Consider the following 15,082-nt stretch of genomic DNA (forward strand, 5'->3'; position numbering starts at 1 on the left):
AGTACCATGCCTGCCCTTTAGACCCTAACTGATGCTATATTACTAAATTCAGGTAGGTGTAAACTCACAGGTGAACTCTTTATTGACCCCAGCAAAGAGTTTTACCTCATAGGGTACCTCTTCTTCTAGACAAACTTTCAGGAAATAGCCATCATCCAGATGCAATCATATGATTGAAAGATTGAAAGACTTTCTGCCCAATGGGTGCTTCCAAAGTTAAAATTGGCTTCTCCTCATGAGAAAAAAAGCCTCCATCCTCAAAGAAGTTCAAGGGTCCATTCTTTACCCTCTGCTATTTTCCATCTTTACTAATAAACTACCAAATGCCCTTCACTACCTTCAATAGACAAATTACATACATATCTAGAACTGACCTATTAAGCATTCAATCAGTCCTCCAGGCTGTTCTTCATTGCCTACAAGAATAGCTTATAAATCACAAATTATTATTCAACTTGTCTAAAACCATGTTGTCAGGTTCTACCCCAAAACTTTTACATTCCCCAAATATAATCCACATCACTGACATATATTAAAATAACATTATATCTACCTTCTCATTCAAATACATTATAATTTGGTTATACCAAACACTCAGTTTCCAACTGCACATTAAAAATGAAGGAATAAAAATTAACTCATTTCTTTTCTGGGCAAATAAACTTTCTCCCTTTCTCAGTGCACCAGTAAGGAAAGGAATGAGATGTGGGGTCCTCCTTTCCCGATTGGAATATGGCCTTTTTATTATTTTTTGCTGACTCCAAAAAGCACACTTTGTGAATTACTGCCCACAGACTCTACTGCTTTGTTAATAGCTCACCCTGAACACAGCATACTTGTCTCATTCTTTCCAAATGCAAAAGATCTCCATAAAACATGGAGCTAATCTCCTACTTGGAGGACAGCTCTTCATATTACTACATGTTGAAACCCGATCATCTTTCTTCAAAGCTGCTTGAAAACATTTCTTCATGTAACCTCATAAACCACTCACAATCGAGTTCCTATCACTCCACCTTAAACCCACAGTCTACTAATCTATTCCCACCTAATTTAAATAGCTCTCTGATGACCCAGAATTCTGTATCCACATAAAGAACTTCCTTCTCAAGGATCCCTAATGCCTCTGTCTCAAAAAGACACTTTATCCTTAATAACCCCTCAACTGATCTACTGTCTCCTGCACTATTTACAAACTCCTTTCTCATTACTATGGGATCATACTGGTATAACTTAACTACCTGAACTCTGCTCACTGTTTATACTGTTTTGTTTGCTTGTTTTAAGTAGTTATTGTATTGATACTTGTGATTTTAACTTGTACACTGCATTTCATTGCTGTGAATTACACCAGGGTGTGCCTGAAAAAAGGTAATTTTTGACCAGTGGACTACCCCGATAAGCAAACATAAATGGATAAAAATTTATAAATAAATTAATCCATTTCCATCTTTCATGATATATATATTTTTTTTCAATAATCCGTCTTTTATTGTTTTTCAATTACATAACTACACACTATAAATATATACAATATATTCATGACTGCTTCCAAAAGTTACATAAACATTATATATTAATACAAATTATTAAAAAAGAAATACAACATGAAAAAGTCAACAGTCTGTATTATTGTTACGATCTATGTCAAATCTAAGATTGAATCAGTCTTATAAATATGTGTCCTGAGTAATAGTGGATAAGAACCCCTAGGCCAACACAATATTGAAGATTTGCTCCCATATTTTTATATTATTTATGCTTTTCTTATGGCCATTGATTAACAATCTATGCGCTAATATGTGTCTGATTGCTAATATTCTAAAATTTTCCCAAGATGTCTGAGTCGGGTTCAACCAGTTTGAAGCTATGTATAGTTTCATTAATAAACAAATATTCATGATTATGATCTTTTTTGATTTATCTAAGTTATCTGGAGGAATATGTAGGATCATAAATTCCCAAGAGAGTGTTGAATGCTGGTATCCCATTTTCTGTAATTGAAGTTTTAATGAATTCCAAAGTTTAAAAATGCATTTGCAACTCCAAAACATGTGAAACAAGTCAGCTGTCTTGTCTGTACAATATGGACATTTAGGCGAGTTCTTTGAGTCAAATTTATGAAGAATAAGACGGGTATAGTAGGCATTGTTAAATATCATCAATTGTGTGAATAGTAATTTCTGAAGGGACACAGACTTTAATGTTAGATTAAATGCTTCCAAGATCTTGCTGTCGTCAACTAATATTAATTTTTCCCTCCAATAATTCGATAAGAGAATATGTTTATTATATTTCATCTCTTTTATCAGTTTATATGAAGTAGTTATATATTTTTATCTTGTATCAGAGCTTCCCACAGATTACGACATATATTTAATTCCTCTTCATTAAAATCAAAGTTATTAAAATAATTTATAGCCAGATCTTTAAGTTGTCTCATGATAATTAGATAGGAAATAGGAAGACTTTTCTCTTTTAAAATATCGTGAACTGATACCCCAAGAAAGGGGTAGAGATCCAGTACAATTAAATCCTTTATTAGGGGGAATTTTTGTAAGTCTATCAACTTATTCCCAATTACTAAATTTGGGTTCTTGTGAAATGGTTGAAACACCAGCATATATTTTAGTAGGTTTAATGAGGTAAAAAGATTTTGAATTGAAGTTACATAACTTTTAATATGTTCCATTAAGTCATATTTACTGAGTGTTCCTCTATTCAGAAAGGGTAGAGCTTTACAATTAATTCCCACTTTAGTTACATGTCTGTAGGTTAAGACCAGCCATTTTGGCACCCATTTCAGACTGCCTCTATCAAAGTGAATCATCCTTAAGATTCTGTTGGCATTAATTATCAAGTAATAAGTTTCAAAATCTGGTAAATCTAAACCTCCTCTATTCTTTGGAGCCATCAGTTTCTCATATGTAATCCTCATTTTCCTAGGTTCCCAAAGAAATCTCCCTAGTCCTATATGAAGCTGTTTAAAAAATTTCCTCGTGATTCTAAGTTATGTAGCTCTAAGTATATATAATATTCTGGGAAGAACATTCATTTTGATAATTGCAGTTCTTGCCATCATTGGTAGTTTCAGTTTACTCCATCTTTTCAAGTCCAATGTTATCTGATCCCAAGTTGATTTAACATTGTTTATAAAAAAATCTTTGTTATCAGTTGAAAATACAATACCCAGATATTTTGTTTTTTCTTCCGTCACTACTTGTCCTATCAATGGTAGCGATGAAAAAGGTGTAGGAGTCTTTAATGGGAATATTTTGGATTTCTTAAAATTCAGTTTATAATTAGAGATTTTCTCAAAGTCTTCTATTGCTTTTAATATTTTCTCGGTGTCTGACACTGGTGTGGTACAATATATATTTAAATCATCTGCGAAAGCAGCCATATTTATTTTCATAGCATATAGTGTTGGAGGATTGTAAAAAACATTTTGTTTAATGTGTAAAAATAATGTTTCCAAATAAAGTTTAAACAAAATAGGAGATAATGGGCACCCTTGTCGGGTACCATTTTTAATTTGTATTCTTTTAGAGCATTCTTGATTGATAAATATATTTGTATATGCATTTTTATATATTTTCCTTAATGTTAGAATGAAATCCGAAGGTATATTAAAGTATGATAACATATCAAATAGGTATACCAAGTTAACTCTGTCAAATGCTTTCTGTGCGTCAATTATGAGCGCATAAATATTGAGATTTTTGTACTTGGCGTATGAAATTAATGTGTGAAGCGTTAATGTATTATCAGTGGTCTGTCTCCCATCCATAAATCACGCCTGTCCCTCTGATATTAATAAATTTGTGACCTTTTTCAGTCTGTTTGCCAGGATGGATGTCATAATTTTCATGTCTATGTTCAATAGTGAAATGGGTCTGTAATTATCTGGGTTTTTAGCGTCACTTTTTTCTTTCGGTATCAAAATAGTCTTAGAAGCATTAAAGTGAGGATCATTGATTTTATTTTGAATTATATAATTAAATGTCTGTGAAAGTATTTTACTCAGAATCTCATTAAAAGTTTTATAAAATTCAGAGGTCAATCCATCCGGGCCTGGGGCTTTATGTGGTCTCAGCTTTTTAATTATCTCTGCTACCTCCTCCGCTGAAATTGGTTTAATTAAATCCCTATGGGACTCATTATCAATATTCGGGAATATGATCTTCTGCAAGAAATCTTTCCTAACTTTATCTGGTAAAATTGTCTGCTGATCACCATATACCTGATTAAATATTTTTTCAAAAGTATTCATGATATCTGCCTTATTAGTATATGTTCTATTATTATAGTTTATTTCTGATATTAATAATGTTGATTTCGCTTGGTTAATAATGTGTGCTAATGCTTTTGAGGGAGTCTGAATATGATTCGTGTATTTCACTAAATTTCTCTGTTCATAAAATGCCATGATATTTTAAATATACAGATACACTTGAAAAATAATGGTGCCTCAAAAAATCAGAATTCACGTTTTAAATACTTGTAGTAGCATGAATTCATACTGTAAATAAGTTGTACTGCAAAAATAAAGTTAGCCCCCAAGATCAATGCATGCTGTGATACTTTGCAAACAGATATTAGTGTAAGACATCCATTTTTTAAGTAATCATAAAAATGTCTCTACAGTTCAAGGTGAGTCACTTTCTCACAGAAATTTTTTACTGGAATTTTTTTAATGTTTGTTTTTCCAAAATTTGATAGCACTTTATGTATCACCCTGAGGTGGCTTGGATTAGAGAGCATAATAAACACTCTCTAACTTAGTCTTTGCTGAAACTAAAATGAAATGGAGTGGTGCTTTAGTAAAAATTGCCAAAGGAACATAATAAAATCCAGGAAATCCTAACTGAAAAAAATGAAAAAAAAAACTGCAAAAACACAAAATAAGTCAGCAAAATAGCACTTATTACACACACACACATGCACACATGCACACACGCAGACTCACACACACACACACACACACACACACACACACACACACAGACACGCACACACAAACACAGACACATACACACACACACACACACACACACACACACACACACACACACACACACACACACACACACACACACACACACACACACTTTATTTACTTATTTATTTACTTCTCTTTGTTTACCAGGAAGTTCTCACTGGGGTTTCTCTCATTTTCAGCAGAGACTCAGAGAGAAAATCTCCAGCGATAAGAACAAACACATTACATAACAGAAAAATGTAACATAATATAGACAAAACAGTGAGTTATATAATATCACATTGCATAGGATAATGCAGACTACTTTCCATGCACATTTGAGTTGTTGAATAATGAGGTAGTTGATTACAGACAGATGTGACACTTAAAAGTAGCTAACTTATCTAGTGAGATTTTTAGCTAGAATATGTAAAGATGGATAATACAGGAAGTGAAAGGTTTATACTGGAGAATGTATTTAAAGAAAAAATTCTAGTAGGACATGAACTGGCTAAGTTTCTGGTGACATTCTAGGGGGATACAGTATCTGTCTGCTTGGCATGACATGACTGACAGACCTCGATGCTTTGCCAGAGATGGCCTGCATCTCTCACCCCTGGATTTCTGGATACTGGCTAAGGCTGTTGCCACCCCTATAGTGCCTTTTGTAGGTGGTGTTCCAAAGGCCAAATTACCACCATAACAGCTATAAATAAATGTAGTCTGAGGGTCATGCTGCTCAATGCTAGAAGTCTAAATCTCAAGATATACTTGTTTGAAGCACTCCTCAAAATGGAGGACATTGACATTTGTGCTGTAACGGAGACCTAGTTTAAAGTGGCAGAAAGCACCCCTGAGCTACCAGGCTATAACTCATTCCACACATTTCGGCCCTGAAACATGGACCGAAGCTCCAAAGGTGGTGGTGTTTCCATATTCATAAAGGATATGCACACCTCCAGACTAGTAGCCCAGCATAATGCATCTGAGATACTTCACGTACAACTAGCATTGGGTAAGACGGCGATCCAGGTCATAGCCTGCTATAGGTCCCCAATCATGTCCCTAGACTCTCACTCCAAATTCCTAAGCACCCCAGAATCTATCAAGGTCCAATCCAACACTTTCTTACTAGGAGACTTCAACTACCTGTCCATTAACTGGGAAAGCCACTCAAACACAAATACACTGGTCCAACGTTTCCTGGAATTCATCAATTTCAATGCCCTGAACTAGTTCATTCTGACCCTGACTAGAGGAAGCCCCCTCTTGGATCACTTTGCCTTGCACTTTCACATAATGCGGAATGAACAACACCCTTAGTTTTCTTTTTTTTAATTTTAAATTTGCCATTTTACACCAAAGGCAAAGTGATCCAAGAGGGAGCCCTTGGCAACTTTTACTGGAGATAGATGAATTAATGTGGCAAATAAGAACAACAGCATATATACATCCAGGCCTCAATGAACATCTGTCCATTAAATGCATTTTTAAACGGTTAGCTTTGAGGAGATGAAATAAAATTTAATGGTGGTTTATTTTTATATATTTTTATATTTATTTTTATATATACATAAATATATTATTTATTTCATTTAATATATTTTTATATATAATGATATATTTTTTAGTTTATTACAGTTTTTTTATTTTATTGCTATACTTCTTATGGATTAATTTAGAGATGTCTATTATTAAATTACTTTGGAATGAAGTTATAGCCAATACAATCTATAAGAAGAGCTAGTTCTTAACATCTATAGACATTTACAAGTATTAGAATTATTAATGAACTAAATGCTACTTGAAGACTTTAATTGGATCCATGTTATTCTGATTTTTTGATTTTTTGACTAGCTCAGTTTAGTTTCTTGTTGCTGCTGTTTTTAAAGTTATCTTTTATCTGATGGTTAGTATTTCTTATATTATTTCAGACTATGGTTTTGCATAACATCACAATACTATTTGGTGTTGTACTTATGTATTCTTTTTCCCTTTTTTGAAAGTGGTTGTATAATTTGTAATTAATTAATTAATCAATTTGTTTAGCTATCTGACAAATGTATAAAAACAATTGATTTTATGGTATCTGATGAAGGTGAAGCATTGCCTCCACCGAAAGTGCTTATTAAATAAGCGTTTATTTGTAGTTACCAGCTCTTATCGGTTTTCTTTCTCGCTGGTTGGTTTAAAAAGTTTTCTTCCATAGCTCTGTTCATTATTATGGAGATAGGGAGTGCTATAGCCTCTGCTGCTATTTTTAAGAATTCAGCTAGTAACTTGTCAGCAGCCAAGATGGTTAGTTTGCAGATGTAACAAATTTGATTTTGTTGACTTACTTCAAATTTTGTAGCTAGTTTCTGCCATTTTACAGTCTAGAATTGGATATTTTCAACAAAACCTTTTTTTCTCTGTTAACAAGAGTCTTTTTCCTATGATAGCTGGGACTTACTCAACTTCATGTGACCCCAAGTGAAACCAGAATGTATCTTATTTGACCCTCCAAGTCTTCTGGTTTTCTTGCTAGTTTCTTCATTTTCTGAAAGATGATTTCAGTCTTTTCTCCCTTCAGGATGATTTTGTCTATTGACAGCATGTATACATGCATGTGTAAATGTCTGCATTGTAAGCTTTGATCTCCTCCACCCCCACCCAAAGACTAGCCACCTCCATATTCAAAGTATTTGAAAGCTAACAGAAACTGTGTATTTCTTCCAATAATCAGTTCTCTGTCAAAATGTAATTTGTACATTTTTCCTCTTAAGTTTTGAATGTGTCTCTCTTTTTAGGTAGTAGTACTTATTTTCTCTGATACATAATGTTGTTGTGTCTTTCGGCTTTTCCTGGTTAGGGGTCACCACAGCGGAACTCCGGTCGACTAATGATTGGTAGTTGATTTTTACATGCCGAGTTACCAGCCCTGACGCACAACCTTCATTGAAGGTACGCCCATTCACACATGTCTCCATGCAGAAGACGCTCTAACTGAGAATCGAACCAGACGGCATCTTACTGTGAGGCGACAACGCTACCGCAGCACCACCACCGCGGGACTTCTCTGATACATAACAATGACCATTAATTAAAGTTGTCCTTATGTGATTCAAGACTGTATCAGTAATTTTTTGTACCATTCACACTGGTGGGATTATCAGCTATAACTGTGAATGAAACTGATGCCATTAATGCTGTAACACTTTTGCCAGCCTTAAGTACTAAAGTAGGAACAAAATGAATCACTGCTGTTGCTAGAACAAGGCACAGGTTAGAAACTGTGTGAAGGTTCTGCTGCATCTATCACTCCATCACCAGAAGTCTACCTGTGTTATTTGTTAATACATTATTTAATTTCTGTCTTTTCTGTAAGGTCCTGCCTCATCCTTTCAGCTTTTTCATTCTTTAGTTTAATCTCCATTGTAAAAATTCACTGCATAGTATCCTTACTGTATTCTTAATTTAGCTGTTTCACAGCACAAAAATGATTTTTGCTCAACTCTTAGTTCAACTTACAGGATCGTAGTGGTCAGTTTCTAGATTGTTTTAAAATATGTATTGCATACACTCATTTATCACTTTTTATACAAATACAGACTGCATTACCTTCTATGACTTGGTCTCCCATGCCTGATTTCATAAAGTTGCTCTGAAAAAGTTATGTAAATGGGAAAGCTAAAGTATTTAGCATGTTTGGAGCTTATAAATAAAGTTCATAAAGTGCATTCAGTACAGTTTCTTGTACATGCTATCCAATCCACTTACTGACAAATTTACTACCATATTTTCTCTCATCAACTTTATGGTTATTAATGGCAAACAATTTTAAGGCAGTTATAACAATGTCATAAATAAGTGGAATATACAAACAGAAAAGTATTGCTGCTTAACTGTTGTAACTTGTATGATTAAAAATGATTGTAGAACTACTTGAGGTGATATTAATCACTTTATGGACAATTTGGGTTTCTCAGCAAAGTGGTTGAGTGAGGCAATGTTTTGCAGGTCAAAATGAATACTATTTGAAGTCATTAGAAAGCATAAGCAGATGGAATACTTACTTCTTGTTACTAGATACATTAAGCTGTACTGTCTATCCCAGCTTGTATTTATTTTTTATCAACAGTGCTCTCCATATCCCATTTTTCTACATGGGGTTGGAATTTAATTTCCTCCATCCCCACTTCTGTTAACTTAGTACCATCTCTTACCACCAAAGCTGACTCTTGCAGGTCTTCTGTCACACAATCTATCCATCTCTTCATTGTACAGCAGTCCCTGTTGCTCTTTTCCGGTCTGTCCCAAATCTTTTTCATTGAAATGCCTTCTCCTTTCTTGCACACATGATCAAACCATCATAATATGCATCCCGATCTTCATCCAAACTGCTCATATCCAATCTTACTTTCTACTACTCTGCATATTGATTTATAAATCTCCCTCTAGAGCAGTTTCTTGCAGTCTGACAGGAGTTTGATATCTCTGTACTGCCCTCAGTTATGAATATACTATTCTGATTTCTTGTGAACTTAATAATAAGAGAGTATGAAGGAGCAACACAGTTCCATGCATGCCTATGTTTCAGGGTTTTTTTACATATCTGTCCTTTATGTTCCCAGGAATGGTTAATAGAATCTTACTAAGCTTAAGGCCAAGGCGATCATGAATGCAATCAGCCATGTCACTCAGTATTGGTGGAGCACTAATAACAACTCACATTGAGCTCTGCTCTGCATATCTCTGGTGACAATTTGTGATTGTCAATTCAATCATTCAGACTGGTATTAAAGGTTGATAATGAAGCCTGATTGGTTATAGCCTATTCCAGAAATGGGGGATGCACTGAGTTAGGTATATGTCATACTTTTTGGCATTGTTGATAGGTTTAGAGTTCTACAGAAAGTGTTTGCTTTATCACTGGTTTTATTTAGGTAAAAGAGTTTATAGAGTCCTGCATTGTTTATAGTGAGGAATGCTAAACATAAATCACCTCTCAAGAACCTGTAAGATTCTACGTAAGGGCACAGTGCTTTTAGTCTATGATTGTAACTAAGGGTAAAGTTGGTCAAATGTGACTATTGGCCATGCTGTGTCTACTGTGATCAGGTACTATATACCAACTTATGAAGGTCATCAGAGAATTTAATATACTCTGTAGACATGCCATTATTCTGCAAAAACAAATCACCACAGTGAAAATACACCAAATGGAGTAATAAAGGAAATGTAATGCTTTGGTTTTAAGCACACTCAGAAAAATTTGATTAAGATATTTAACAATAGCACTTCATCCTGCTAGCAGAGGTTCAGCAGTGTAATAGTTCGGCTTCCCAGCAATATCTGCCATCGGTAAGGAAGTATCCTTTTGCAAAGGGTAATATATTCCCATGCCATCCAGAAAATGGACCCACACGGTCCACAAAAAAGCTCACGGACAGTAGAATCAATAAAACCCAACTTTAATGCAAATTAATGGCCAACATTAATGTTAAAAACAATATATTTTCATTTTAGTAACTTCCTCAGATGTGGGTATAGGTCTCAATCAACTCCTTTTATACTGACCGATCACCAATCCTGTTAATGATGTAATTAATTGATTGCAATAAGTATGAAAAACCATTAAGAAATGACTTTATGCCTAAAGTAATATGTAGATATGTATAATTCCTTCTTTCCTTGTTGTCATCACTGTGAATCATGAGAGAATACATATATGTTATATAAGAAATATACATGTTAAGACTCAAGTACAAATGATATGTATACTATGTCAACATTTCATTGAGAAAATAATTTCATTAAAAACATTTATAGAACCATCTAGTGGCCTTTTTTTCCTCCATTCTGTTAGATTAAAATAATGTATTATTTGTCCACATATAAAAACTCTAATTAGAAGCATTCACCATAGGTCAAACTTGCCTATGAAACAACTCAATTTTAATACTAAAAATACTTTAAATAGTTTAAAAATCATAGACAATAGGTAATATATAATAAATATGGAATCTTTCAATTATAAAAAAGTTGTGCATGTTGAAACACATAAATATACTAAAAATGTACTAGTTAAAACACATTGGTGTGAAATATAAAAGATTAACAAGTTCTGTGTTTCTTTATTACTTAAATATAAAACAATGTGAATATAATTTTTAGTATAAAAATATAAAAATATATATATAGGGTTCATAACTTTGCAGCTCTCAGTTTGAGAAGGGGGGCTATGGAAATAAAATCGTTTAGTCCTGGGTACTTATTAGCCTGTAGTGTGACCTGCCACCAAAGCTGTCTATATTCTATTCTTTCCTCCCATAAACCTCCCCTTTCATCTTTTTTTACTCTTTCTAATACAAAAAAGGAAAACTGTGCATTACTACAATCCTGTTTAGGCCTATATAAGCCATTTGTTTCTTTTTTATTTTACAGGTCGTGGATATGTTCGTATATTCTTCCTTTCAATTTATGCTCCCTCTTTCTGACATAAAATGCGTGACACGTTTCACATTTAGCTAAATACACTAAACCAAAATTATCACAATTATTATATTCTTTCCCTTCTAATACCATATTCCTGCTTTCTAGGAATATACACTCTTTGTTAGCAGTATAAGAACACTGACAGCAGTACCCACATTTGAAAGTTACATTTTTTCTTTTTTTTTCCATTGTCATCAAGGGTATTTTTTCCAACAAATTCTTTAAACTATAAGAATTTCTATACACTACCCATAATTTTTCCTTAGTTATTTTGTCTAAATCTGTAATAAAAATGAACCTGTTCCATTCCTTACCCATTATATTCCTCACCATGGAGGAGGTAGCATTGAATTCTAACACCAATGCCCTGTTAAAATTTGTCTCCTGTTTATTTTCTCCTGATTTTTCTTCATCATAACCTAATATGGGTTGAGATTTTCCTGTTCTACCCTCCAATACTTCTTTCTCTATTTGCTCTATCATGTGAGCCAGATATTTTTTCACTGTAAACATCTGGTTCAAAACTTTCATTTCCTCAAAAAAATCTTCTACATCAGAGGTCATTCTAGAGGATCTTATATATTGACCCCTCACTAAATTCCTTTTTTGATGTGCTGGATGTGCACTGTTGTAGTGCAGGTATGAATTTGAGTAAGTGCTCTTTCTGTATACTCTGGAACAAAGGGCAGAATTCACGAAGGCTTACACAGAGTTTAAGAGTAGTGTAAGCCTCCGTGTAAGCCTCCCGATCCAGGAACAGCCCAAACCTCCGTGTAAGAGACTAGCTAAAACGTCTCTTACACGGACTGGGCGTGGAAATGCTCAATACCTCATTTGCAGCTCAAAGATATACAAATGAGGTATTTGAGCGATCCAGGAAGCCCAAACCAGTCCGTGTAACGGATGTTTTAGCTGCAGAAATGTACTCAGCTGACAACTGAGTACATTTCTGCAAAATTTACAACGGAGCTATGTCAGCTCCAAATAAAGATTGCATATGTGTCATCTAGCATGCCAATGGCCAAATATGTGGCCATTGGCATTAAAAAGTGATGCAAAATTATTTAAAATAACATTTTTTTTTTCGGGGGATTTTGATGTTTAACTGCAGCGCACACCCGTGCAAACAGGGTGCGCTGCCTAAAAGTGAAAACCGAAGCTTATAAGCCCACAATTGTGGGTTTTATGTAGTACATGGAATGACAATGCAGGGACTAGCAGACCAAAAACAATATGGCCACCGTGTAGTGGTTGCCAAGGAAAGCTCAGTGTAAGAGATGTAACTAAACATTACTAGGCAATCCTATGTAAATGAGGGTTACAATACTGAATCACACTGCCACATAGCTAATGAGCACTTTTCGAGTAGTGTAAGAGTTACAGAAGGGGGAGGAATAGAGTAAGAGGTAGGTGACATCACGGGGGGGGGAATGATAGAAGTAAATGTATCACACTGGAGAGCAGTGTAACATGACAGATGACAGACAGACATCAGGGAGAGAGGTGTGTCCCAACAGAACACTAGGAAAGTCAAGAAATAGAGGGTGTACACTATCTCTACACTCAAACTTTCTTGATATACGTGCATGCACGTGTGTGCGCGCGTGTAAGGCAGGTTCACCATGTGTGAGCGTGTCGCAAACCGTTTAAAATGGTTTGCGTGGGCGTGCAAGTGTGTAAGGCAATGTAAACATCAGGAAGCCTGTTGCCTGATGTATAAGGCTGTGTGCACGCGTTTTACCATGAATCAGCCAAGTCCAAACCGTGTAAGTATGTGTGCGTGCGTTTAAGTCACTGTGAGCGTGCTTATGCTGGTGTGCACATTGCTCCCCCTGAGGAAACAGAGAGGAAAAAGGAAACAACCAGATTACAAGGAAGCTGTCAGAGAATACTGCTGGAGTTAATTGGTGATAACAATTAGAAGCAGGCAATTACACAGGCAGACTAGAAGCCCAACCCAGCACTTAAAACACAGCAGTGCAGGGTGTTTCTCTCAAGAGATACTGCAAGAAAGGAGTAAGCTATCAGAATTGAAAACTGAAAAAGCTGAACTCAGAGCAGAAATGCTAGGAGCTGCCATAGCTGTTATAATCAGGCACAGGCGAATTGCTGAGTGTGGTGACAATGCAGATGCTGACAGACAACCCAGAGTGAGGAGAAGGAGAAGAGTATACAGGCCCAGGGTCACCTACCATGGGTTACATGAGCTGGAGATAGTAGAGCGCTACAGAGTGGACAGAGACCTTCTGCAGCAAATTGTTGAGCTGTGCAGGCCACGTCTCACACACAGAACCAACAGAGGGGAACCCATCCCAGTGGAAACCAAGGTATGTGTTGGCCTAAGAATACTAGCAACAGGTACCTTCCAGAGACCAACTGGTGATATGATGGGGATATCACAGGCATCAGCCTCCAGGGTACTGCACCAGTTCCTGGATGCCATGTCAGCACATGTCAGTGATCATGTATATTTCCCTAATGCCCGTGAGTTTGTGGCCAGCAATATGCATCTCTTCCAGCAAATAGCGGGATACCCTGAGGTACTGGGTGCAATAGACTGCACGCACATACGCATCAAAGCACCAGCCGGTGAGCGGGGTAGGGCCTACATTAACTGCAAGGGATTCCCTTCCATCAACTGCCAGGTCATGTGTGATGCCCAGGGCATAATAATGAATGTGTGTGCTGGCTGCCCTGGGAGCTACCACGATTCCCACATCTGGCATCTGACGCAGCTGTACCAATCATTTGCCAGTGGGGACTTCCCACATGGACACCTAGTGGGGGATGCAGGTTATGCACTTGAGCCGTGGCTGATGACACCCATCAGAAATGCACACACACCTGAACAGGAATGCCATAATGAGGCACACGCACAAACACGTAATGTCATAGAGCGTGTGTTTGGGCTGCTCAAGTCACGGTTCCGGTGTCTGGACATATCTGGTGGAGCCTTGCAGTACACACCAACTACATGTACCCAAATGATCATGATATGTGCTATGCTACATAATATTATCCTGCGGAAACAGCTGCAGCAGGACCAGCATAGGGCTGGGCCAAACATACCCCCACCATTGCCAAGGCCACCACAGGCAGAGGGTGACTCGGAGGAACAACAACCTGACCTTGCCCCAGTAGGCAGAAGGAGGCGTGCCCAGTATATCCTGGCCTTGGCAAAGAGGCAACGCATAGCACATACACTGGCTCAGTAGGAACACTGGGACTGATACCCCCACCGACTCACTCATATAGTAACAGGGACACCTAACATGACACAACCTGCTTCCAAACATGTACAGGGAGTGTAGTATGTGCATCCAACAGAGGCAGCCCTGCAGCACCACCTGAGGCATGAATGCCATGTGTTAAGTAATGTAACACCATGTACCATATGCACACTTGAGGACCCTGACTAACATCCACCCTCACCAATCATGAACCACAAAAACACAAACCCACCTTCATAGGTACCACAAGGGATAGGAACCTAGATGTAATGCTACCCAATGCCAGAAGTATAAACAGCAAGATGTGCGCAGTGTAAACGCACACAGTATAGAGAATGTAGATATCAGTGCTGTAATAGAAAACTGGGTCAAAGCCCAAATCAGCACCCTAACA

Source organism: Protopterus annectens, chromosome 8.part0 (genome assembly GCF_019279795.1).
Source record: "Protopterus annectens isolate FY-2018-M chromosome 8.part0, PAN1.0, whole genome shotgun sequence".
NCBI lineage: Eukaryota > Metazoa > Chordata > Ceratodontiformes > Protopteridae > Protopterus > Protopterus annectens.